Source organism: Molothrus aeneus, chromosome 5 (genome assembly GCF_037042795.1).
Source record: "Molothrus aeneus isolate 106 chromosome 5, BPBGC_Maene_1.0, whole genome shotgun sequence".
NCBI classification, from domain to species: Eukaryota; Metazoa; Chordata; class Aves; order Passeriformes; family Icteridae; genus Molothrus; species Molothrus aeneus.
The window spans coordinates 58,015,263-58,024,761 of NC_089650.1; positions in this window are offsets into that span (position 1 = coordinate 58,015,263).

The window sequence follows — 9,499 nt, forward strand, 5'->3', positions numbered from 1 at the left end:
CCTCAAGAATCACACCATGTGCCTGAGAGCGTTGTCCAAACGCTTCTTGGTGCTGTGACCGCTTCCCTGGAGAGCCTGTTCCAGTGTCCCTCCATCCTCTGGGTGAAGAACCTTTTTCTAAAATCCAACCTACACTTCCCCTGACACAGCTCCAGGCCATTCCATCCTGTCACTGGTCACCAGAGGGAAGAAGGGGCAATCCTTTAGGAAGCTTCACCACAGAGTGACTCCAGGGGCCTCGGGCAGCAGCCTGTCAGTGAGGCCTGGAGTTGAGCTTCAGTCTCTTGGTGTTCACAAACCAGGAGGCCCCGTGATGAGTTGCCCTGCTTGTGATCCCCCAGGAAGCATTTGATGTTTTCCAGAACTTCAAGTAGCATCCCTGTTTTCTGAGGCTGTTCACTCTGAAATTGCTTGTTGAATAGATGGAGTGTCTGTCTGTAAACTGCTTGCAAAGCTTGGGATGTCCTCTCAGACTAGGCCTGGCCTGTTTGTGCTTTTCATCTGCAAAGGAGGTAAAACTTCATGTTATCTTAGGGGAGGTTGTGGTTTGTTTGCTTGGGGTTATTTTAGCTGTTGAAAATATTTGTAGCACTGATAAGGTGCTACTCCATGGCTATCTATAGCCTGCCTAATTACCATTACCCTTCTGAAATGTGCTGGCTGATATCAGCCAGTTAAAGGTGGTATAAAAGTGGGGAGGGGCTGTGAGGACACGCACCAAGCTCAACATACCCAAATACAGAACAGCTTGAGCTTGTTCTAAGAGCTAATCCCTGTACCAAGTTTTCCTCCATCACTGCTGAGATCTGGAGCTATAAAAAGACCAGATCAGAATCAGGTATGTCTGCAAAATGTGGATGAAAGGCAGGTTGATAATCAAAATGCAAAGCAAACATGCTCTTCTTCTCAATCTTCATATTGCAAACTTTTACAATTTTACCACAAATTTTGTATTCAGCATTTTTCTTAAAGCTCCCTAGATAAGTGGTTGTGCAAGAATTTCAGCTTAAATTTTCACTGTTGTGAAATAAAGCTTGAAAATGTGACTGGAGTATTTATTTCAGACATGAAAGTAGAAAACAGACAAGAGGTCCTGAATGGGAGCGTTTTTTAAGATAAAAGATGGGGCTATTTCATGCGTTTGAGAATGACACAACTGGAAATTACACAACTGGAGAGGCAAGCAAAGGAGGGAAACAAAGCCAATGAAATGACTGATTCTGTAAGTATGTGCAAAAGGGGAGATTTTTATGTGGAGAAAGTCTCTTGTACCCAGATCTATAGTTCATGTTTATTATGTAAAACTCTGTATTCCTTGAGCCATCAGTCTGGCTATGCACATCAGAGGCCATATCTACAGGCCCAGAGCTCCAAGTTGACTTCCTAGAAGCACAACACATTCCTCAGGAACCACAAAGCTGACTCAGAGTTCAAGTAATAACTCAGTATAGAGTATCAGGCCACCTTAAACCTGATACATGAAATTAAACAGTTGATGAAAAAGCCATAAGCATCTAAAAAAACCCTTCAGCAGTCTTTGAATTAAGACAGAGCCTGATATATTTCTGATAACATCTCCCGACTTTGCTAGATAGAGAAAGGAGCTCATGGTTTAAAGAAACAACCCATTTTCTTATCTCTGTCAGGTGAAATTAATGTTATAACCCATTTGTCACTTTTGCCTGCATCATGAAACTAAATTGTGAATTTTGCTCTCAATTTATACTCAGTTTCCTTTTCTGATTATCTGACTCACTTAATTTTGGTTTTTAGTTCCAGTCTGAAGCTGTGCAGGCACAAGAGCTGATCCCAATGGAGCAACTTCCAGGAGTGGGATGTGAAACTAAAGCTCCCATAAAAAAAGAGCCAAATTAAATTTCTCTATTTTCTTTTTAATTTAGAAATCTGTTTCTGCCTTAGTAACTGGAGGATCTCCCTTGAATTTTTATCTGGATTGAGTCTTGACCACAGGGAAATCATTAGAGAGCAGTAATGGCCCTACTGAAAACCATCATCAGCATTATTTTACTGCTAATAACAATTTTTGTGCTAACTTCCTGTGTCCCTATAATCCCTTTTCACACAGTTCATACTGCAAGAATTACAAAATTATGCCATGACACAAGTGTGGGTCTGATGAAGCATTGCAGCCTGACATGGCAGGGATGGGTTGAAGGCACCTTTCAGCTCTCAACAGAACAAAGCTTTGTTCATGGACAAAAACACAGATCCATAAACCATTGATGTGTTCCACTTTGGGAAATTATACATAGGACTTCTTATGAAGAATGAATATCTGAAATAATTATTTGAGCACATGACAGCCTGGCAAACAGTTCATGACTTTTTTGGGGAGTACTGCTTACTGAGGGCAGCCTCTTCTCCCACCGTTCCAGTAATAGAGGGTTTATTGTCATCATGTCTAGACAGTTGTTTCCTTGAGTGTTTTCATCCACTCAAACACAAAAAATATACACAAATTTTCTTCCTGAAGTTGGTGCTTAATATGTTTACTAAATCCTCTTGGCAACACAAATAAGATGCAAATTGAAATCAATATTTTAGTAGTAAAATGTGCAATTCAAAGTTAGTAGAATAAAGTACCTTTATTTCAGTGTGTGAGATTACCTTTTTTGAGTCTCTTTAATCACTGAATATCAACATAGATCTGAGTTATTTCACTGAAATCAGTCAGCATCTGTAATGGAATCCAGTGCTTCATGGAAGTGCTTTTGTATGCTTTGTTTAATAATTCATCATAGGAAATAGTCTTTCAACTGCTAATGAAAAAATAATTTGGCTATTCATGCTCATGTTAAACAGCACCTTCTTTTAAATGGCTTTACTGAAGTCAGTAACATGCTCAAGCCAAGAACATGAGTGAAAGAGGCTCCTGAAACAGTTAAGGTATTGCTCAAAGTGAGGGAGGGGAAGAGAATGGGACTTAGGGATGTCTCTGACTGTCATCCAAGTGGGACTTAGGGAATTCTCTGACTGTCATCCAAGTGGCATTTTTGTTTCCGCTGCTTCTCCCTCCATGGCCCAGGCTCTGAGGCTCCTTTGTTCTTTCCAGAGACTAACCCCTGCTAGTGCTGATGAAAGCCCTGTGAGCACACACTGTCTCAACAGCTGTTGGAGGAGCTCTTGGCTCTATGCTTATTCTTCAGCTCCAGCCTGATTGGCATTCATCAGAGTTTAGAAAGTTGGTGTTTTTTTCCTTTGTGATGTTTCAGTTTTGATTTCACTTTGCAAGAGGACAGTGTCAATACTTTGCAACAGAGTTGCAATTCTCCTGGGAATTAGTATAATAATGCATATATCAGCAAATCAGTTCCAATTTCTTACACTTTTTAGACGTCTTTCCATTATCATTTTTATTGTAAAATGAAAGAAATATTTAACACAAATGCATTCCTTCAAAATGTAAAGTTGCAGTGCTGTAGACAGGAACAGCACAGGATGAGCACATCAGTCTGACTTTTGTCTCACTGAGCTTCAGGCACTTTGAATATAGTGTTCTAGTGTGAGGTTTTTTGTTTAGGGTCCTTCTGGTTAATGAGGAAATATAAGAACTCCAGAGGGTAGCTGATACCATCTGGTTTTAGCAGTTAATTTGAGGTGCATTTTATCTGATTGTGGATGCTGGTTCTCCTGTCCCCTCAGTTCTGCTCCCCTGCCTATTGGGAATGTGCAGCTGAAGGCCTGGAGGAAAGTCCCTTCCCATGTCTGCCTCCAATTAGATCATATCCAGTGTAATATGGAAGGGGGCCCTGAGGGTGCAGTTTGATGGGCAGCTGATCTAACAGCTCATGACTGTTGAAAGGATGGACCCAGACTTCATTCCCTTGTTTTCTTCTCCCTTCCTCATCCCCAGGTCCCTCAGCCTCTTTCTTCATTTGCCAGCTCTCGTTTCCATCTAAAACCTCTGTAATCCAGCGTACTGGCTAACACACTAAAATCTATTTATTTTTTTAATGGTTTAATTTTCTACCAGTTTATGAAGGTGTCTCCAGTCACAGAAGGCCTTTACAAGTCCACATCCATTGCAAAGGGAAGCAGTGGTTGTGTGGCCCTGGCAGCAGGGAGAGGAAGGGAATAGAAGATCTCCCTGTACTGGTGGCAGTGAAGTGTTACACTCACATGGCTCATTCAGACCCTTTGCAAAATGCCTTTCTCTGACATTCAACTTGAAAGAATCAGTCATTTTTGCCCAGCATTGCTCTGGTCCATTGCCCAGCCACTGCTGGCATAGTTTCCAGACCAGAGAACTGATCCAACTGAAAAGTAACCTTGAGGGAAGAAAGAAGGAGGTGGAAGAGGATGGTTTCAGTAATGCCAGCTGTCTATCAAGGTTACTGAACCCTTATGTCAACAAAAATGAAGTTGCTCTACAGAACTGGTAATAAACCACTCATTCTGGGCAAAAGACCTTGGGGATACTGCTTTTCCTGATGCTGGTACTCACGTAGGTCAGTGTCAGTTTCTGCCAAACTGCAGCCTTAGCATGGGGTTAATGGTACTAGAGGCACCTGCTTCCCCTGACTTACTGTAAAAGGAGTCTAGGTATGAGCTTTTAGCTGATTGAAGTCAGGTGAGTAAAACCTACTTTTAGCTTGCTTGGCCTGCTTTTCTGTTTCCATCAGGATCAATCCACTGCTTTTTAATACCTTATTTGTGTACTCTAACAACCATTTCTTTGATACTGTGCAGCACTTAAAATATACTCAAATTATTCTCTAAAAATCTGAATACATTTCCCTAGCACATCCTAAAAACATCTTTTATTTATTATATGTTGGTTCCAAACAAATGTCACATTAATAAGCAGAGAGGCTTGGGTAGGTGTACGTCATCAGTCACGCAGTGGTTTCTTCTTCCAAAATACTTCCAGAATTAGGTCTGACCTCTTTTAACAATGAGCTATTTATAGGATTCATAAGGGCCTTATCCTCCAACCCTGACTCAGCCAAAACTCACCACTGACCTTGACCTCCTGTAGTCTATTCTTGTAGCCTTACTCATGTGAGGAGCTTTTATTCGCTGACCTGACTTGGGGGGAATATTCTCATGAGTATGATTTTGCAGGCTTGCTTCCCAGCTCAGTGGGACATGGTCAAATGCCACAGAATCAATTCCTGCTATGCATGTGTTATTTCTACAATGTTATAAGTACAAAAATAAAGGGGAAATATGCAGCTAAGTTCTGCATTCAGTACTGCAACAATAAACTGAGTGTTATTACATTAGGTGTGTACAGCTACAAATGAAAGCATTAAATTCTCATTTTGGAAGACAGTACATGTATTTTTAGAAGAAAGCAGTCACTAAATTTCTCAATCATAAGAATTATTACTGAAAGTACTTGATTTTTTTCTCAGGAAGATACAACTGTTTTTAAGTAGAATATTATTGCAGTGTTAGGTGATTACGCTAGCACAGTATGACAATGGCAATCTTTTTTCTGGTTTTTTTTTTTTGTCTTTTTCTAAAAACCCTTCTAACTAGTGTTGATTTTTTTTAATACCCCAGTCTGCCCTGGGTTCTAATCAAAAAGGCACCTTTTACCTTCCTCTTCCTCTTTCTCCCATTTTGGGCCATTGACTGCTCATTCCACTATAAATGACATCAGTCCAAAACTGAGGAATGCTGCAACTGGGCTTGATTCCACCTCTTCCCATAGCACTATTAATTGTTCTTATCACAACAGGAGTACAGGAACCAGAATTTTACTTAAAATTCCATATGGCTGCATTGTTGTACCTTCAAAAGTGGTCAGTTCCAAATGCTTCTGAGAAAGGTGCAAGTAGCCCTGTGGCTGTCAAATAACGATACTGTGCACCTGTCTTCAATGTTTGATTTCATTCTGATCTCTGATAGTCAGAGACTGATTTATCCTCAAAGTGTAACATTTAATATTCCAGGGTATTCAGATTAATTAGAACTATACATATTCTCAAAATCCATAGAAATGTTTAATTCCTTTTTTAGTTTTAGGCTCAATGACCTTTTTTATCGCAGTCTAATTACAGAGTACATGAGAAGTAAGAGAAAAGTAAGAGAACTATTTAAGAAACTTCCATCATTTAATTGCCTTGAATTAATTCCAAACTCCTGCTCCATCTTTCCTATAGCACATTTAGTCTTCTGTGCTCTTTCCTAAGTCAATCATAATTTTTAAAATTTTTCTTCAGAGAAGCTGCTTTCCATGCTCTAGATCATGCTTGTAGCTTTTCCTGAACATCTTCTGAAGAGGCCTTTGAAAAACCAACTTTAAAACCCAGAAGCAAGGTATATGCACTGGTTTTTCCATTTTGTCAGGACACTCAGGAGTGTGGTTTTCCTTTGCATGGGCAGAGGTGTTTGGCCTATCATGATCATGGTTAGGCCTTTCATAAGTCTGTCATTAGAGACTGTGGCAACCACTTCACCTAGTAATAAAGATCCTTATTTTATAATTCCTAGAAATCTTTTTTAGCCATGTTTTTGTGGATGTATACACATGTTACTGACTTAAAGTACTATTAGATAGTTAGATGATTTTAATGAGAAGGTTTGTATGCTAGCCCATGAACATTCTCATTCTTACAATGTTGGATGTACCCTGCCCACGTTTTATTTTAAATTTATCACTTTATAACATCTGTGTTATTTCCTCTGTAATCCTTCTGCTGTTTTTGTATTTTTATTACAAAAAAAATATTATTGTAATCAATGTTCTCTGCTGGGGAAAAAAAAAGCTAAACAGGGGTGATTATTTGTTTTGTGTAAAACTTCAGACTGACTAAGCCAGTCAGATCAAAGGACCATCTAAATAACATCTTGCCTCTGACAGTAGCCAGTAATAGATACTGAGAGAAAGCATATATAAAAACATAAAAGTTTTTTTTTCTGCTCTTGCAACTCTTCCACATTATAAAATTAAGGAATCAAGACAATCTGGAATATACTAATTTTTTTTTTTGGTATCCAAAAAATCCTATGATAATTTGTTTAATGATTTAATAAATGGAATAGAGTACATCTATTTATTTAATTCTCCTACCTGATAATTTTATGTGGTGCACTGTAGTTTTTAAGTTAAGAAAAAAGTGCATTATCATTCTCCACTCAGGATTTTATATACATTTATCACATTTTCCTTGTTCCAAGGTGAGGAGTGTATTTAATATCCTTTCATGTAAAATATATGCCCTACTTCTTATAATCCTTATTAAACTTCTTTGTGTTTTTCTGAGACTTGTATTTGAATAGGCATACAGAGGCTTTATTCTTTGTAATTGTTGTTTTTATTTTCTTGGGAGTGCCATTGATCCATAATTTGCATTTTTAATATTGTAACAAAGTTCCCTTTAATTTTTCTTACGTCAATGACTATTTGCTTGTCAAATTCTCACCTAGACCTTCTAATTTCCATTTTATACTTTATTTTCCATAAGTATCTTTTTGAAGGCATGTAAATGAGTGGTTTGCTTTTCACAGGCACAAAAGCCATCTAATGTTAATTATCAGCTGTAGCTCACACATTGCTTTTAGCTTTGGCCCCAGGGCAGGAAGCAGCTGTCCAGGACAGCAGACTGGTGGGGACAGTTCAATTGCTGCAGAAACAGTCTGCACTTGGCAATGTCCTTCAGAAGACTCAGGAGACCCAGATGAACCCACAAGGTTCACCAAGGCCAAGAGCAAGGTCTTCCACCTGGACTGGGACAATCCCCGGTATCAGTACAGGCTGGTGGATGAAGGGATTGAGAACAGCCCTAGTGAGAAGGACCTGGGGATGGTGGTGGATGAGAGCTGGACATGACCTGGCGATGTGCACTCTCTGCCCAGACAGCCAGTTGTGTCCTGGGCTGCATCCAAAGCAGCGTGGGCAGCAGGGAGAGGGAGGGGGTTCTGCCCCTCTTTCTTTGTTCTCATGAGACCCCACCTGGAGTTCTGCATCCAGGTCTGGCATCTTCTGCACAGGAAAGAAACAGACCTGTTGGAGCGGTGGCAGAAGAGGGTCACAGAAATGATCAGAGGGCTGGAGCACCTCTCTTGTTGAGGACAGGCTGAGAGAGTTGGATTTGCCCAGCCTGGAGAAGAGAGGACTACAGGAAGTTGTTATTCTGGCCTTTCTTCATTTAAAAGATAAGGCTTATAAGGCTTGTATGAAAGTTGGAGAATGACTTTTTACTGAGGCCTGTGGTGATAGGAGGAAGGCCAATGGTTTTAAACTGTAAGGGAGATTGCTTGTAAGGAAGGAATGTTTTATGATGAGGGGTGGGTGAGGAACAGGTTGTCCAGGTGAAGCTGTGGATACCCCTGGAGATGTTCAGGTTTAGATAGGACTTAGTGCAACCTCCCTGCCCATGGCAGAAAAGAAGTCCCCGACTGTGGCAGAGGGTTGGACTAGATGATCTCTCCTGATGCAGATTGAGTCTGTGTTCACTACTTGCCAAACCCATTTTCTTACCTACTCCTTGCCCAGTAGGAAGAGAGTGGCCATGGAAAACAGCAGTGCTTTGCAGTTGCAGGGGGTTTTACATGTTCACACATTCCTAGTGGGGACTGTGGGTAGGGAAATGTGCAGGGTGGTGCTGGGCACTGAAACAGTGGGACTGTGGCTCTTGGTTATGGGAACAAGAAGCTTGCTTAGTTTTCATGCTCTAAATTACTTAAGAACCTCAGATTAGATGCTCTGTACTGCTTTGTGGACTGGGAGCCTAATGAGGTTAGCTAATGAGTTGTATGTCCCTTATTGTGCAGAATGAATGTTTCTACAAAGTTTTGTTTTAAGAACTCCATGAATAATAGCCTTGAGTGGTATTCTCAGGCTGGGAAAAATTACATAAAAATGTAAATACATCTTTAAAAACTGGTTTTAATTACTTAAAAGCTAAGTGAACCAAATACCTTAATTCTAATTTTCTGATTGTTGTGTGACTTCTCTCTGAAGTGAGGTTACAATTATTTAGGTACCTTAAGAACACCTCGATATTTTACTGTAAACACCCTCACTTCTGTTTTCTACATTTTAATTACTTGTAAATATATTTTTTTATCAAAATCCTGAAATAATATTTTTGGTTCTGAATGAAAAGATCAGCTTCATAGGTCACTTTAAATATCAGGACATCTCAGATTGCCTGAACTAAAGGCAGTGAAGTCAGTTGAAAGTAGTATAGCTTGCTGCTGCTCTGCTTTTTGTCATTTCTGGAAAGTTTGAAGTAGGTGAATATATGGAAAGTTAGAAAAAGAGCAATCTGGCTTAAAATCTAGGTGGAGGTAGAACATTTGCTCCATTAAACAACCTAATGAAGTAATCATCAGAGTCACTGAGGAGGGCAGGCAGCATCCTGCAGAGCTGCATTTCCAGCTCACTGATCAGGCTCTGTTCCTTCCACTGAGAAACTCACTGAGGCCACAGGATGAATGCACAGCATGCAAATCTAACCAGTTGTAGGTGCTTTTTGTAGTTCTCCCATGACTAAGAAGCTAATGATCATGAGTAATTTATTTC